Below are 18,130 nucleotides of genomic sequence, written 5' to 3'. Positions count from 1 at the left end.
ACATAGTGGTGACGGTTTTCTCACCTGCTATTTCCGTGGTGAAGAATGAAATTTGAACCTTGGCTTATAAGTGACTGCTCAAATTGTTATTTTTGTATTTGAGCATCTATAATTCCATGAGAACTGGACAAACTCCACCTACTGATGATCATGTGATCTTAATTGAAGGCTCCAGACCTGCTACTAAATAGACGTTGAGGTAAGATTGTGTTGTTACCAAGGTATCCATTAGATATTTCAGTTCTTTTCAATCACACCACTTTCATCCCTCCCGTTGTAACCTTCAACAGCAGACAGTTCTGCTGGGAGACAATAAGCTCTCTGTTCTTTTGATTCTTGGCTCTGTCTGAGGAGACAAAGCCTTTAATCAGCATGGTCCAATGCCGAGACTACACATGTCCTCCAATTTCACCATTTTCATCTCCTGCCTTTGAAATTCAGAACTTCACTAATGGCTTTCGCTTGTCACAGGATCAATACATTCCCTGTACATCCTGAGAGAATAACTTACTATTAATTTGTCAGACCAGATAGCTTGTGACAGCACCGCGCCTACCTTTTAAAAGCGTTTCAGCACATCATGTGTGGCTGTGATGTACTGTAAGCCTGAGTGACAGAGCGCTCAGGGAAAGGATGGCAGAGCTTGAACTTTAAACCCTCCATCTGAGTCCTAGAAAGGTCCCCCCTTCCTTGTGTAATCCATAAGCTCACAGCGTTAAGTGCAGGAGGATTATTAGCACAGAGGAGACGTGTGGAAGCAGATAAACCCTGGACCATATGGGTGTTCAGCATCCGCTCTCTGCGCTGGAGGAGGCTTTCTAGGCCAGAAAACTGTATGTACGGAAACCTCGGCATACATTGTCGCTTTGTCTGTTTGTCTGACACTCTGTGTCACATTTATCCATAACAAAATGGAATGGACAGATTTTTGCATGTTTTAAACTGCAGCGTGATGTCAAGACAAGAAAACATGGCCACCAGGAGCCCTTTGATTAAAATGTTGATGCTTTGTAGATAAAACGAGGTACAGGTAAATGTTGTATTAATTCAGAAAAAATAAACAGGTGGAACATAATGAATGATTTATTGTTTCAATAAAACTTTAATGATGACTTGTGCTTGCAGCTTTACAGCAAAACTTGGATCGGCTCCTTCATTCTTCTAATGTTTTTTATCACTTTCATTTTCCTTCTTGGCTAAATGGTGACAATTCCATCTGTCACAAAATTTTGGCCAATGTCTGATAATTGCTATTCTTCAAAGCAAATGAAGAATGATGAAATGAAGATTAAGATGAAATGAATGCATTTTCAGTGTATTATTAAATGTACAGAATATCTTTAGGAACTAAGTACTGTACGAGTTGCTGGTTGGACCTTCTGAAAGGCTTCCTATTATTTTTTGTATTAATTTAAAGGTGAACACATTACATTTAGCTGACGCTTTTATCCAAAGCGACTTACAATTGCTATACTATACTATACGTCGCACACCTCTGGAGCAACTAGGGGTTAAGTGTCTTGCTCAGGGACACATCGGTGTATGGGACACAATGGGGGATTGAACCGGGGTCTCTCACACCAAAGGCATAGTCTTATCCATTGCGCCGTCACCACACTACAAGAAAAATGCTCCATGTCAACTAACGCTCCCAGGCCATGTTCTTCTCTTCAACTTCCCACCCATCCACACACCTGTTCCCACTTATCATCAGCCCTGCAGTCACCTGAGCTTCCCCACCTGCACGTTCCCTAATCAGGTTTTCACTACTTCTTACAGGTCACTTGCTGTGTTGCTTGCCAGATTAAGTCACATTGTTGTGAGTTTCATGTCTGCTATAAAGCTGCTGTCCTGTTCTTTTGTTGTTCTTGAGACCTGTTAACTGCCTTTTCTGGATTTGACCCATGCCTGCCTCACTACCCTGTTAGCCCTTGTACCTCACTGTGTCAACTGCACCAACGTCATTGTTCATTAGCTGAGACAAACAACAGCTACAAACCTTTTTCTACTTCGACGGCATCACTGAGGTCACAGAAATATCTGTGTATCTGACCTATGACTGCCTTTGGTTCAAATAGACCTAAATTGTTTGCGGGTACTGTCAAGCCCATTTAACTGCAGTCAATCCAGCTTTCTGTTGTCTGTTTGGTTGGCTCACCCCAGTGACTCACTGTTCTTCACCCCAACCCCCCTCATCACAGTTATGAATATTTTCGCATTAGTTGTGGGTGGCTGATAAAGTTGCATTGTTTAATGAGAAGTTTTTGTTGGTGGCGTCAGGTTGGTCTGTTTACCAGATCTCAGCTTGTGGGAGGCTGGCATCTGTTTCTCTCTGACTGGAAAGCTCGGAGTGTCAGCTTGTTAAAAGGAAAAAAAAACCTCAACAATGGGTTTGGAAATATTTAATATCTATAAATGAAATAAGAAATGCATTGTAAAAATATAACAAATGTTAATCGTAACTTCATGTAGAAAAATAAGAACGTTATGCAAGAGTTGAACAGAGTTTGAAGCCAAAAAGAGTAAAAGCAAAAGAGTTGTGCAGACTGCTGGTTTAGAGCCTTTCTGCAAAAATCATAGTCTCACTGACCTCAGAAGCAGCTCATCAACTATTCTTGAAACACATTGAGCTCGTGAACTCAGGTCAGAGGATGCGACATACTGACCTGATCTGAAATTGAAACAAGACAGGGAGCCTATGTGCTTTCCTTCAGTAAACTTAGTTCACACTGAGAAATTACAAATCTGCAGACTTTACCTGCTGGTGTTTAGTTGGTTGTCAACTGACTGTGAATGCTGCACTCATGGGATGGCTGATGGTAGAGATTCGAATGGTTCCCACTGTCACAACTTGCTGAGTTTACGTCAGCAGACAATGAGGCTGTGTGACAGCAGAGCTTGTCTAATGAGGATTACAATTTGACAGTTTTAGCACCAAATCCGTCGCATGTGGGTTTAAGCACATTGAATGTCGTAAGGTGTAAATTTTGTTTGCATCTCCAGGCAGCTCCAACTTTGATATATCGGAAGTTTCAGAAATGGAGTTAATTTGTTAACTTAGGTTCGAGAGCGGGGCCACGCCTCAACCAGGGTTTGAGGTTAGGGTTAGTACTAGGTTAGAGTTAAGACTGTTTTGCCCCTACCCTGACTTCAAAGCTCTGGTTGGTTGGTTAAAATTGGAGATTCGGGTGGTGATTAAGAAGTCCGGATCCAGGTGCACCTGGAGACTGCCCCGAAAGAGGTCCCATGAGAGTTCCATCATAGTTCCTGGCCCTTTAGAGGGCATGGTGGGCCACAGCCAGCACAATGTTCACTGTCCATGCACAAGGTGATCTGGCCTCCAGCGGCTCCCCGCTTCCCCCGTTCCAACCTCCGGTGACGCCGGCCTATGCGTTGCTATGTTGCCGCGGCGAGGCAAGCGATCAGTAAGCTACAAGGGTGCTAACGTTGAGCTAACAGGTAGCTAACGGTGAGCTAATGTGTAAATGATATGCGGTCTGTCCCTGGATCAGCCGACCAGGGAGACCCCATGTGTCCACGTTGCACCACATAAGCTGCGGCTAATGACATCTAGCAACCGGTTTCATTGCTGCTGGCCGATCTCGTTGGTCAGAGCGGACCACTGGTAAGCTATGGGTCGAAAAGAAGCTGTGTGAAATCCCTTGTGAGTGTGCGCTGCGTCCGCTCCCACAGGACGGTGGGGGGGAGCGGCCACTGCTCGCGCTGGCCCTGCTCTGTGCGCAGCTGATGCAGTCGCTGTCGTGACCTCGCTTGCTTCTATACAGTTCCCCGACTGTTACACATGGGTCGGTCCCCTGCCTCCCATGTCACGCCACGATAGTTACGTACTGTAATTCCAGTGTGTGTGTGTGTGTGTGTGTGTGTGTGTAACTACCGGTCTTACAGGGAGTACTTGCCAGCCTGAGGCCCCACCCAAAGCCTTATCTGGCCAATCACATCGCTTAACCTGCAGTAGAGACCAATTCATTACTCCTTGAGACAGAGCTAACGAGACACACACACACACACACACACACACCCACACCTCCTCCAGCTGATTGATTGTGGATTCAGATGTAGAAAAGTGCAGGAGACGCTGCCAGTCTGTTTGCTTCTTCCTTTTCCTCTTCGTCTCCTGTGATGAATGGTTCTGCTGTGTCTTAGTGTAAGCACTATCTTAGAAAGCTCTGACCCAGATATTTTAATTGCTTATTCTCACTTACGGTGAGTCTCTATGATAAATAGCAGTTGTTTTTCCGGCAGAAAGGACTATTTTTGAGCCCTGAACATCACAGTGGGCTGCTAGAGTTTGTGTGTATGTGTGTGTTTGTACATTTAAGTAGGAAACATTCTGCTCTGTAATGAGAAAGCTGGTTTATGCCTGATTTTCAGGGACAACTTCTCCCCCCTCATCTGTATTAGGAGTTCTTAGTAATGTACTTTACGAGTGTCTCGATTCCTGCAAAGCAAAGGGGTGAATCTATAGGTGAAGTGGCAGAATATAATCATCTCACGCTAAACTGTCTGTGCTGTCTCTGACTGATGAGACAGAGTTATACTGAAGGCAGTAAGTAGAACATATGCTTCTTCAAATTGTTGTTTTTTGTTCTTTCATCTATTTGACCTTTATCTAATCAGGATGCTCGAAATGTCTTTATCGAGGGAGTCATGGCTTAAATGGCAGCACAATTTATGCTCTATAATTAACACAGAAACAACACACACAAAGGAGAGAGATCCACAAAATACGGGCGGCATTAGACAGTATTATAATAGGAACACCATTACCTGGAAAAATGGCATATTTCAAAGAATTGAACATGCCCATTTCAGGCTCTAAAACACTCATGACTTTCAGTTTAAAATCATTCAGAGTGACTAATGTCTGTAATTTCAGGTCCTTTGTGGATCATTCTGAGCAGATGGAGCTGCCCATATGAAGGTTTCTCGTACTGAGCTCTGTATGAACCACAGCACACACAGTCCTGAGAGCAACAGGCTGCAGTTTGACTTTGATGACGTGAGAAAATGTGGAGCCACCAGCACATTTTCATATGAAACAGTGATGGTTGTAATTATAGCTTGAGATAAACCTAAAGGCTCCACAGGGAGCAGAAATCAACACACACTGTGAAGTGACATATATATATATATATATATATATACAGAACATATACATGATTTCAGTAATTTATATATAGCAGAAAGAAGGTAGCAGGTTGAAATCTATTCCTTGCATTGTTCCTCTAAATCTAGCAGGTTTGAACTTGAAAGGAGTTTATCCAGTACTAAATCTACTTAGATTCTTCTTTGAATATGTCTAAGTAACTCGGTTAAGGGGAGAGTAAGTGATTCTGTAGAAGGATTGTTGATATTTCTACTCAACTGCCAAACAAATACATCCCTCCCTTCAGTGCTCCCTCAAAAGCTCCGCCCCCCACATTTCAAATCTCTGAGGTTTCTCCAGCACTTTCACACTTGCATGGTCATATAACTTTCTTCTCTGTTTATACTCTTTAAATCTTTTGCTTATTCTTGGCTATATCTGCTTCTTCAAAGTGTCTGGACTCCATCATGTTCGAATGTGCCAGTGTATAGAACTCTCCCTCCCACTGCCCCCCTTCCCCGATCACTCCTATGCACGAGTACTAATGCCAGCTGTTGCTGATTGGCTGGAACAATGTTGTAAGGGAAGGTCCACACCACTTTCTCTGATTTCTATTTACAGAGCCAGGGCTGTGTGGGGGAAAACCAGATTTTATTTTCAAAGCACACACAAAATGGAGAGCTAGCACACCATGAGGAAAAAACAAATGCTGAATTTAACAAAGTGTATTGAATACAATCACTTACTATCCCCTTTAATTTGGTTACTGGTGGTAACAGTAAGTGCATTTTAACTATCCAAGAGTTCTGTTGACTACCCTGTCACCTCACATGGTGAAAGGAGACAGCTGAAGGTGCCATTAGGATATGTTTCTCTGGCCTTGCTACCTTCTCAAACTGTACCATTGTAGGAGAAGATGCTCAGTGAAGAAGTGCAAAACACAACTTCCCTTGAAAAAACAGAAGGAGGAAGCAGCAACTGTAGGAAGGCTGTAGCATGAACTGCATTGTAGAGCCGGTAGTCAGAGCTTACCAGCCATGAGCAGCAACTGTCAGACTCTGTTTCTCTGCTGAAGACAGAGAAAGTCTGGCGGAGCTTTGACCTTCAGTAGAGGAACATTTATGGCCCTTAGAGAGAGTCACAGTACTGTGGGTACCTGTGTTGTAGCTGACCTAGCAGCTCTGCTTCCAGAGGCTCTCCTGTGTGTCTGTATATAGGGGGGCGTGTCAGCACATAGCCTGTAGCCACGCTGTTTATCACAGTTAATGCTACTGTTCGTCAGACCTAAACATCTTGTTAAGCTCTGAACACAGTACAGTTATCAGTGGGCTCATGTGTTGTGTTTACTGCCACTGCAGAGGAATAAATCTTGTTCATGCACAGTGTTGTTTTTCACCTGCACTTATCAGGCTTGCTAGTGCTAATGCAACCATCAGAGTCACAAACAGGAGCTCCGGTCAGCTATTGTTCACAGCAGCTGACATTCATACTACAGATTTGAGGGGAAAGGAAGTTGGGCTTAACCCAACTTTACAAATACAAGCAGACATAAGGCTACTAGACATGCTAATTTTAAGCCAAAATATCAGTTTTTACAGACAATGTGGAACATATGCCCCCAACAGAGGTCTGTGCAATTGTATGTACATAATGAAGCACAATACAACTGATTGTGTTAAAGAGATAACAGAAGTCATTTTCAGTAATCAGTTCCCACAGAAATGTATCCATTGTAATATTTTTTTCTAAATAAAATGCATAAAACAGCCGCCACTGTGCAAGATGATCGCTATTGTAGTCAGCTAGCAGTAAATATGCAAACATTTCACTGATCTGTCAGCTTGTGCATTCTTGTGCGAGAATAGCGGACTCCATCAGTAAGAATACACAGTACCACATAGAGAGGCAATTACAGAATGCAAACACAATCAATGCCTATTACTAAAAAAATGCAGACCATAAACAATTTGATTTGAAATGTGATGATTATCACTTTAAAAACTACGCTTCAGAGATTCAGATGAATTGAGCCTTAGTAGAGGCTTATTTTGTCTTCAGGCTAAGTTAATATGAAATTAATGTTAATTAGCTCCAGCTCATAAAATCTGCCAGTGACAGCTGTTCAACTGGCAAAAGCGACAATCAGCAGCTCTGACTGAGAAGCTTGCTACCTGAATGTTCTCTTTGTACATCTGTACATTTCTTTGCTAATAAAAAAATAGTTAGTAAGTACAATACAGTACCATCATTAAAATTGCAGTTTTTCCCGTAACAATCAACGGTTCAGTACCCTTAGGAAAGTCACATAAGCTTGTGTGACTCCTAGGAACCCATTAACAGACAGAATAAAATATAGCACATGACAGAGCAAACAATAATATGCTCAAAGTGCACATTAGAGGCTAAAGATGTGAGTCGGTGTAACTCTGATGCATGGTGTGATTGAGGAGGACAAATGGCGACTGCTAGCATTTACTCAAATCTGACCAATGAGCAGGCTGCATCTCATCTTTGTGGCTCGACTGTTAAACTGCTCTCATATGTATTCCTGTTTAAAACTCTCCTTCCTTCCCCTTCAGATCGGAGGAGCACTTAGACCCTCCATCAAAGGATCTGCATTTGACAGATAACTGTAATTCCCTCCACTCTAGACTGTTTACTGACCTCACATGAAAGTAGCTTTGCCCTGTGCATTGTGGGAGATTTGCATCCTCTCTACTTTAGAGTACTTAGCAACGCAGAAGTGCTGTGTCATGTGTTTTTTCTATACAAAAACTGGATGTGTTTGTGCAGGCAGAAGTTTGTGTCTGTCAGTGAGAAGTGAGAAGTGCTTGTCACAAAGAATTAACCTTCCGCCTATGTGTGTGCATGTGAAATTAAAATATGTATATGTTTATTGAAGGTTTATATATATATAGTTTGTGCTGAGGGTGGCGCTAGAGGAAAACTCTAGTGACCAAAAAGTAAAGTGTTCATCCTCTGGACACCATGAAGTGGCAATCCAGTGATAAGATATTTGATATTACCTGAATACAGGCGGATGTTGCCCTTTACAAGAGGACAGATGAAAAGGTCACCAAAACATTCATACTCTTGGCACTACAAATAAAGCACATTTTTTGAAAACAGTAGTTATACAGATATCTGTAATGAAGCAAAGTGTTGGAAAGTTTGGCCACATGGTGAATATACCAAGACCACAACACCATCAACACATTAGGATTCATCACAAATATGTAAAACCAAGTTTTTTGGAAATACATAGTTGTACAAATAGACCTAATGCCGCATTCAGACCAACTGTGAATTATTGCCTCGCGACGGTTTCCTCACGTGTGTATATTCGCTGCAAGTGTTCACACACAACGCGAGAAGGCGATTTTAACGTGATAACGTGAATAAATACAACTTGACATTACTACAACTGTATGAACCCAAAGTAAACATTTTGCTGTGAATAAATAGCAATAAACGGATTAAACTCATGCCGAAATAACTACAACATGATGCAGATTTGTTAAACATATGAATTCATGCTTTGTCAGGTCTGCCAGCAAGACAGCAGGACAACAACTTCTAAAATGTTTGTTTTCTGATTAGAGTTTGGATCGATTAGGGCCATGCTATGCTAACTTGGTCACAGTAAAGTACAATGATAGCTGGAATAAAGTTACAGACACATGTTTTCTGAACTCACCAGGTAGTTCAACCTCCTCGCTTTCTTTTCTCCAAGTAATGTCCAGTTTTTATATAAATATGAAGTGGTAGTCCGACAGAGCTAACGACGCTAACAACAACACTGGAACCGGATGTGCACGGAAGCTGCTGAGAAGCTCCAGTGATAGATAAATCAACGTTGAAATCTCCAAAACTAAAGTAAAAAGCTAATTTAATAAAAGCAGTTAACCCAGAGCTCCTCCCACGAGTAAAAGGCGTAGTTGTCAGTGCAGAATCCGACCGACTACGGGTGTCTATTTGTCCAATAGTTGCAGCGCTGCTCCCTGCTACTCTACCCCAAGTTTAGCAGCTCTCAGCCGGCCCTCATAGGCTATCGCTACTCGCTTTGCGCCGCCCGACAGGAGATCGCGGCTCTACGCGTCTTTGCGTTGACTTTGTATGTAAACTCCCCGCCCCGAACGCTCGCTTCGCTTTTGGTCTGAAAGCACTCATGAATCAAATTGTTCATCAGGGTATATTTTGTCCAAAAAAAAAGGTCAGGAGGCTTCAAATTCAAATCAAATTGGTGTGTTCTCTGGTGAACATGAATGTGATCACACAGTTTCATAGCCTGTAGGATAATAAAATATTGTTTGTGCCATGAGGGGTGTTGTACATGGAACAAATGGAAATGTAACACTTTATTTAGCTCCATTCTCACAGTGTTAATCACATTCCTGAGAAGAGTCTTTTCCCCAAATAATAACGAGCAACTTCAAATAAAGGAAACCTCTGTTTACATCACCTAATTTGTGCATTCCCGAATAACGGATTTGTGTACATCCCTTGTGGTGACCTTAAACATATACCAATTTGTCCTGTGATATAGTTCATCTCCTGAGGAGCATCAATGTGTACGTGTTGTTGTTGTTGTTGTTGTTGTTGTTGTTGTTATTCCATGGTTTAGTAGATAATGTGATATCAGGGTCATTTTTGAAGGACAAAGTAAATAATAAATATATTTAAATTTAGAATTGAATAAATAGAAATATAAAATAATATATACAGTTATTTACATATATTGAGATATTGTGCCATGCTGACAATTTGTTCTGAGGGTTACACATGTCTCTTGGAGTAGGGGCGGCTGTGGCTCAGGAGGTAGAGCGGGTTGGCCGTTAATCGGAAGGTCGGCGCTTCAATCCCTGGCTCAAGATACTGAACCCCGATTTGCTCCTGGCGGCTATTCCGCCAGCGTATGAATGAGTGTGAATGCTAGTTTCCGTTTGAGCACTTAGGCTCAGTGTATGAATGTGTATGACTGGTGAATGCAGATGTAGTGTAAAAGCGCTTTGAGTGGTCGAAAAGACTAGAAAGGCGCTATACAAGTACGGAGCATTTACATTTAGGGCATGAATATGTTAATAAGTCTGTAAAGTTTGACAATTTCACTCATATTCATTGTATACTTTATTTATACTGTAAAAGTGGAAGATTTTGGATTCGTGGGACTCGAGAAAATGATTAGGATTAATCAACATTGAAAATTTGGATAGTAGCAAAGGAAACAAAAATCATTACACATTCTTACACATCTGGGGACAGTGGAGATATATAAGAAATGTTCATGAAAATCTGGCTTGCAGTAAACCTTTTTAAGAGCTTTGCATGATATTTTATGATGGGTCAGAGTTTAAAAGGTCATCATCGGAGGGACACTTTACATTTCCTGTGAGGTAATCTGCTCATCACACCCTTTAAGGAGTTTAACAATATGTTTTTTATTCTTTTCTAAAGGGTCCTCTTCTCTGGCAGGCGCATCGGCCTCTGCAGTGAAAACAAACACACAGGAGAAACACTGCCAAGAACCTCTGAGCTGGAGGCAACATCCAACAAGCAGAAGAAAAGCAGCTACTGTAGAAAAGGAGGATGGAAATAATTTATCTGTCTGCCGAGCCAAAACTGTAACATCAACTGAACCGATGCTTCAGTTTAACCCTTCAGATAAGAACTGCGTCGAGCAGCAGATAGGATTTACTTGACCATGTTCTTTTTTGTGTGTTTGAATTATCATCTTACAGAGATTGACTTATTGATAGAGAGGGAGCATTTTGGAGCTGTGTGAAAGATAAGCTGGAGCTGTGATGATCCTTTTGAGCAAAATAGGTTAATGCAGTACCAAACAACAGGACCGGGATTAAAAAAAAACAGATGAAATTTGGAAGATTAAAGCAGCAGCATCTCCGTCATGCTGATGCAGAAATCCTACTGGCTTTAAAGCATTCTCATATTGTCGGCTATGAAAAGATTTACAGTCGTATGCAGTTTTGGTTAAAATACATTCAGGGCACCAACTTTATTCCAACAGTCCATGACTGATAATCACCTTGCTATCAAGTCAGGGCTCCACGCAACTTTTTTTTACCCAGGGAGTACATTTGTTCCTAAATGAAAAGATTTAGGAGCACACAAATAAATTTAGGAGCACAGTGAAAAATGTTCAAGTAACACAGAATTATGGCTCAGAGGAACCTGCTAGCAGACAGACACAATGAACAAAAAGAGGAGCTGGATAACTTCAGGAGAAAATCAGAAGAAAAGTATGATGCAGATTAATGTAATGGGTTTGCATTTAGAATATAAAAGATGCACTGATCCAAGCCTAAAAAGTTATTAAGAGTGAATCAAATGACTCAAGTGTAATGGGAAATTGCTCATAGTACCAAACCAACTGAGAAGTAAGCTATTGGCAGCTTTTAGCCTCTTTAAGCTAGTTATAATGTTGGACATCAGTGTGCAGCTGTGTGCAGCTAATGTTAAGTTAATATAAGTTACTATAAATTGAGTTGTGCTCGGTTATTGCCAAATAGGTTTTTTTTCTAAAGAAAATGCTTTAAACCTGCACAAAGTTTCCTCCGTCTCATACCAACTATCTTCCAGTCCAATAAATCAACATGTAAACAAACCCAGTTGTGTAACTGGGGGTGAGCAGGGGGCACTGTGGACTAGTTACACGCTGGACCCATTAACCTGACTCACTGATGAAGAAATCTGTCTGGCTGTAATTATGTTTTTGAGATGAGCCAAAATGTTCAAACCAGAAAATCAATCTGGGTTCCAACCACAAAATATTAAATTGTTTGGCAGCGTTCACCCTGAACACCTAGCTTAAAACAACACAGTAATAATCATCTGTCTCAAGCATATGTATAACTGATCCATTACACTGAGAGCTGTATGTGGGCCATCTACCATGCACCACACATCACTCTCTTCACTGTTTTTTAATCAAACTGGAGCCCAAAACAAACAACAAAAGGGTAATTGCGTGGATGCCATTTGGGCGTCTCTCAGACGCTTTCATTTTCATCTGTCCTCTATCCCTCCATCTGCAGCTGTCAGTTACACAAAGAGAAACACCGATCTCGAACCAAACCAACATCGGGAGGTAACACTGAATTTTGTGTGACTCAAAATCAAAGTTTAATCAATGCTTAGGGTAAATGGGCCCAAACAGAGCTAGTAGTTTACAACTGTAATTGATAACCTGTTTAAACTAAGCTTTTGTAACTTCCACATGTTGGTATATTGCAACATGGCTGGCTTTTGCTATTTAGGGTGTCACAAATCACTGTCATTTGTGTGCGTCTCCAGCTCAGGGTGCAATTTTAAACTTACTGAGAGTAATACTTCAACCTGTTTCCAACTATATTAAGCAGTTTCTATATTGAAGTTAAATGACTCAGGATTCGTGCAGCAGCATCATTTTTGTGTTTTAAGATACAGACACAATTTTTTTCCCCCCTAATCAGTCACATCAGCGCTGAAGTGCAGTTCAGTACGTTCAAACAGTAAGTGAACACGTCGCTGTTGAAATGCACTTCAGTACATAAGTGAAATCACCGTACAATGTTCTCAGGTTAGTAGTACGTTGTCTAGCTTTTTCATATTATTTTTATTATAGCTTTTTCATATTACAGAGTTATACGATTATGATTGTTTCTCTAGTATTTGCTGTTTTTTAATAAACTTTAACAAGGACATAATGTACTGTGAATAATAACTGAGCTGACATCAGTGAGGATCTCCGCCGCTATATGCTCCTGATTCAGTCAGCGACTATGGTGATTGAGTATAGTCAGTTCACTCTTAAAATTTGTTAATAAAGATTTGGTTTTTGTATGTACCTTTTAACAGACACAAACTTTAAAAAAATATATTTTTTTTACTCCTTCAGAACTCAACTTATTTGTGTCACTTTCTCTTCTTTTTCCTCTGCCCCTCATATTCATCAAATGGATTCAGACAACTTAAAAATTTGCATGATTTTTTTACTCAGTTGTCCACATTTTTTGAGAAGCATGGATCTTTGCATTCTTTCGAATGTGCATCTTCTGGTCTACATTCCATTGACTTTGTATGCAACCAAACTGGTGACAAACTCTGCACAACAACATAATGACTCGATAGTAACACACACCAGCAGCGTTAAATGAAACATCAACACAGCCATGCCTAGCCTTATCTAAGCCTTCACACCAGCTTCATCTTGACGCACATCATTGCAAATTCAAATCAGGATATGCCACCATATATTTTGCAGAACCACATCAACACTCAAGAGTAGCACTTTTTTTTTTTTTTACTGTTTACTCCTCGGGTCCATACATCCCGGCTGCTGCACCATGACTGCTTCTGTCTATCTGTCTGTCTGTCACATCCAGTGGTTTGGTTGCACTTAAAACATCCAAGTGAAGTGACCATAAAAAATGCTTTTCTGAGAAGGGTAGAAAGCACTAGAAGGAGGCTGAACTGGGCCTCTGTATGAGACTCTGTGGACATATGTATGCTGGCCTCAGGGGTATAGGATGGATTCTGAAATCTTCCTTCACTCAGTGTACACTATGTGTATGTGCACTACGTGGTGTACAGTTTATTTCTTTTTATGCATAATATCTCACACAATGTTGGCTCTGCCTGCCCTGAAAGGAATGACAGGAGAGTTGCATCATCTGTATTGATTATTGCTTGTTTGTTGAATTAGCGAGGGGCAAACAGAGCAGACATCCAGTGAACCGGAGAATGCTGTTGTCATGGGAATGTCGTCGTGCTGCAGGGCAACATAGAAAAAGCTGAACTTCTCAGTCAGCAGGTCTGCCCATGTGATGCCAGTCAAAGCCTCGGCCAGGTTTGCTCTTCCAAGGAGAAACTTTCTCCCCCCCCCCCCCCCCCCCCCTCGCGTTCTCTTTCTGTTCTCGCTGCCTTCCCATGTGGACCCAGTTGGACACTGTTGCCATGGAAACGTAGCCGTGAGACTGTACAGGATGTGGCTGGAGCTCAGAAGAGGAGAGAGGTGTTTGTTCGTTTAGAAAAAGAAGTTGGAATGGATGAAATCCTTCTCTGGCTGGATGCAGACCTTCATTCATTCTGAGCTGAAAGACAAAATCACACAGAGCGTCAACAAAAGGACGAGTCCATATGGGACTGGAGCTCTCCTGAGCTCTCTGGTTTCAACTGAAGTATAAAAAAAATGTATTTTGATTTTACTAAAGCTGGCCTCTTTATATTTAATTTGTAACTTAAATGGAAACAGAAAGTACCTGAACAAAATGTCGCCTGAACAAAGACGTTACTGCTTAGTGTTCTTTAAAGATTAACCATGCGCAAAAGCTGTCACTGAAATAATTTGCTTCAGAGTTTCAGGTTCTGCCTGTAGCCAAAGGCCAGAATGGTCTTCAAAGATAAGTCCATGTCATAAATTCAAATCAAAGCATCATTAATAAAAACATGTCGTCATCGGTCAACTTGTAGAACCTCAAGTCAAAACCATCATGGCGAAGCTCCTTTAGTTAGACCTGCTACAAAAATGGAACCAATTGCTGAATGATCTTAAACGTGGCCCGACTTTGGCCACATTTACATCTAAATTAAAAACTGCTGTTGTCCTGTGCTTTAATTGATGACTTTCTACTGCACTTTTATTTCCTCCATGAATTTGAATACATTCTTAGAGCACTGTAACTGCACTGCAGCTGTATTCTGGTCTGGTTCAGTTCGTTATTTTTGTATGTAGTTTATCACAATTTTAAATGTTTAAGCAAAATAGCATCAATTGAATAAATTAAATTTTATTTAACTTTTTACTGATTATTTTACTAACTAGAACAATATTTCAGTGACATCTTTTATATAATGTGCATTGTATATTTATATATGGACATGCTTGTTTTTTTATATACTGTTTTTCTTTTGTTTTTCATATTTTCAATTTTAGACTTTTGTTTTAAAGAGAGCGTGCATTGGAACTTTGCAGCTTACTGAATTGAATATATGTAAATCCAATTAATTTGGAATCAATTACCAATCTCTGTCTCTGTCTCTTTGTCCAGACTGAAAATGTAGAAGAGGGTGTTGTAAAGGAATATTACAGGTATATTTTTAGTTTTCGCCTCTCTCCACACTGCCCATGCAGAGTGTAAACCCACTGATGAATTCACAAGCTCCTGCTGCTTTTCTTTTTTTTTTTTTGTTCCTGCTGAAGCTTTGAACCCAAACGCTCCTAGAAATCAACTAAACAAAAGCAGCTCAGAGACAAACTGCTGCAATGACTCTCCACTGTTTGGCATTATGAGTTAATTATATTTTCACGTAATATGACTTTATCACACAGATAGTGATCCATGTTCTGCATAAAAAGCTGCCTGTAGTGTCTGCAATGTCCCCTCCTAGATTTCTGAAGAGAGTTTTTAAAGCGTGGAATTTGGGTCTCATCATGTGTGAAACTAATTAGGCAGGCAACCGTGTCTTCTACCAATATCACAAATTTTAATTTTTGTGAAACTCTGCAGAAACCATAACCACCAGCATCACAGTTACACAGTTTTGGGTCTTGGTGGGGGGGTTGAGTTCACGATAAACTATTAGGATGTTATGGTTTGGTTGCATATATCTTGTCATTCTGCAGATGGTAAGAATTATGGATGTACTGATAAAAGCATGGCATTTATTTTGGTAAAAATGTGAAAGATTAGAACAAAAAAGTCTCTGTATGCGGAACAACTAGATGTGAAGAAAACAAAAAACAAAATAAAAACAACTAATTGTGGTAAAGTCTGTTAGACCCCCCCCCCACCTAGTACTGTATTTTACCTTAAGTGTCTTCTGTTCTCACTTTAAGGGTTGCCTGAGCTGTCAAATTTTTTCTTACAAGACACAGCTGGAGAAACGGGGGAATTGTTCATTCTTTTCGTGGGACGGACTAAAACTGTGTTTCTGAGAAGAAGGAAGACAAAGAGTGTGAAAGCAGCGTGGAGATTTATAAAGCTCTGCTTAGAGCGAGGATATGTTTAGGTTCAGAGTTTTGTAGGAGGATGCTCCGGGGGGTTTCGATGATAAATGGTACAACAGGGATGCATTGTGTAGTTTGAGTGAGGGAGAAGTACTGTTTGCTGAATTGCTAAGATGTTTTGTTAATACATGTGTTTCCCTTAGAGGGGCAGAATTTTGGGTTGAATGCACTTTATGCACATGGAGGAACAAGCTGAGTTTGATTGGTCACTGCAGTGCTGGCCTGTATTTGTAAGACTAACATCCTTGCATCCTGTCATTCTTGGGAAGGGAAAAAATATCTTTAACATTTACCCAAAAAGATAAAACCACCACTGTGGAAAGTACAAATTTCTCCTTTGAGATTGGAACTAATAAAAAATGTCTTTGTGTTTCATTGGATTGCATTTTAATATTATTATCCTAACGGCTTACAGAGAGGGTTTAATGAGCCTAAAAGCATGAAAACCAAAAGTCATAGGTTCATTAGTCATAAGTAATATAGTTCTCTGTTGCTTTCCATTAGGTGACGCACAATTTTGTGGCCCAGACAACATGTTCATGTCAGCTTCTGTCGGGGTAAACAACAACAAACAAGAAGCAAGAGGTGGCAACAACGTTTCTTCACAAACACCCCCAATGACATAACTGCACGAAAACATACGCTCCACACAGTAGTGTAAACGATTCAGTCAAACTGAATTGTAAATAAACCACCGTGGACCTCCATGTTCACACATACGATATGAGAGCGTGACAAACAGCGAAAGATCACACGACTCTGACCCTTCGTGTCACCAACATCATCATCTCATCAACGTGCAATATGACGATCAGAACCACTTCAATGTCAGCAACACTTGAGTGTTAAGTACACTTTACAGGAGCTGTCCATTCAGCCCCACAATATAAGGCAATAGACAATATAACTGGACGAAGCCACCGAGCGGGTTAGAATGGAGAGCACTGAAGCCAATTGTGGTCCTACAGGGCTACTTCCTGTTGGCACCAGTGTCGACTGTGCATGATTGCGCAGAATAAGCGTGCTTAAGTGACGTAGAGCGATGTCAGAAACACTGTAATTCTGGTAGCTGCATAGCTGCGCCAACAAAAAGTCTGTTGGCTCGGCGTGCTTGTCTGACTGTGTGTTTAATCAGCACACCTACAAGGTTCATCTACCAAACACCAACACAGCAGTTCTGCTCGTTGGTTGAAAGCTGTGTCATGAGACTTAAGCATCAGATGCTGGGATGAAGACGAATGAGACCAGGTTATTAATCTGTGAACTTTCATCATGTAGGCCTTTCAAAATGTTCACCCATCTCTGTTCAAGGCAATCTACCTGCGTGTTTACCTCCTCCTGTACTCACAAACTGTCCATGTTTATATCTGTTTGTCACAGGGGCTTCAGGTGATTTGAATTGACAAAGGTTGTCTTTACGTAGTTAATGCACCTTATCAGCGTGGCCTGTGCTCCTTTACATGTTTAAGCTTCTGCTGGGGGACTCTTTCTGAGAGTAGGAGTGATATTACTCCTGTAAAACTGACCTGTTTCCTTCTGAATCCATTTAGAGCGAAGGTCAACCATGACAGAACGTAATTCTGTGACAGTGGAATAGTTTGTTCCAAACTACAACCTTGAAGTTGAAGAGAAACACGTCAATTGTCGTGGATGCGCTCAACAGCTGGCAAAAGTGACAGCCACCTAGTGACAACATGCCATGGCACTTTGTAATAATCCATTTCCAGAAAATTGAGAAAAGTGAGGCTTGTGACATTCTTGGTCGGCGATGACGGTTTTCATCACAAGTACTTCAACAACAAAACTCGAGGCTTTCATTCGGTGTTAAAGGCAGTTGTGAAGTCACCCTGTATCAGCTGTGTTTGTCTGTTTCAGTTTCTGGTCAGCCAAATGATGCTTTCCAAGATTCAGCGAAGCACATGTATGGATCCCCTAAACTGGTGAAGTAATGTACTGCTGACCAGAAGAACCTTTTCTTCCCTTGTTTGAAGAAAAAAAAAACAAGCCTCCTCCCAATC

Source organism: Micropterus salmoides, unplaced genomic scaffold (assembly GCF_014851395.1).
Source record: "Micropterus salmoides isolate LMB-PRFRI ecotype aquatic unplaced genomic scaffold, ASM1485139v1 Ms_hic_scaffold_5, whole genome shotgun sequence".
Taxonomy (NCBI): domain Eukaryota; kingdom Metazoa; phylum Chordata; class Actinopteri; order Centrarchiformes; family Centrarchidae; genus Micropterus; species Micropterus salmoides.
The sequence above is the reverse complement of the archived record's forward strand: the minus strand, read 5'-3'. Positions refer to the sequence as shown.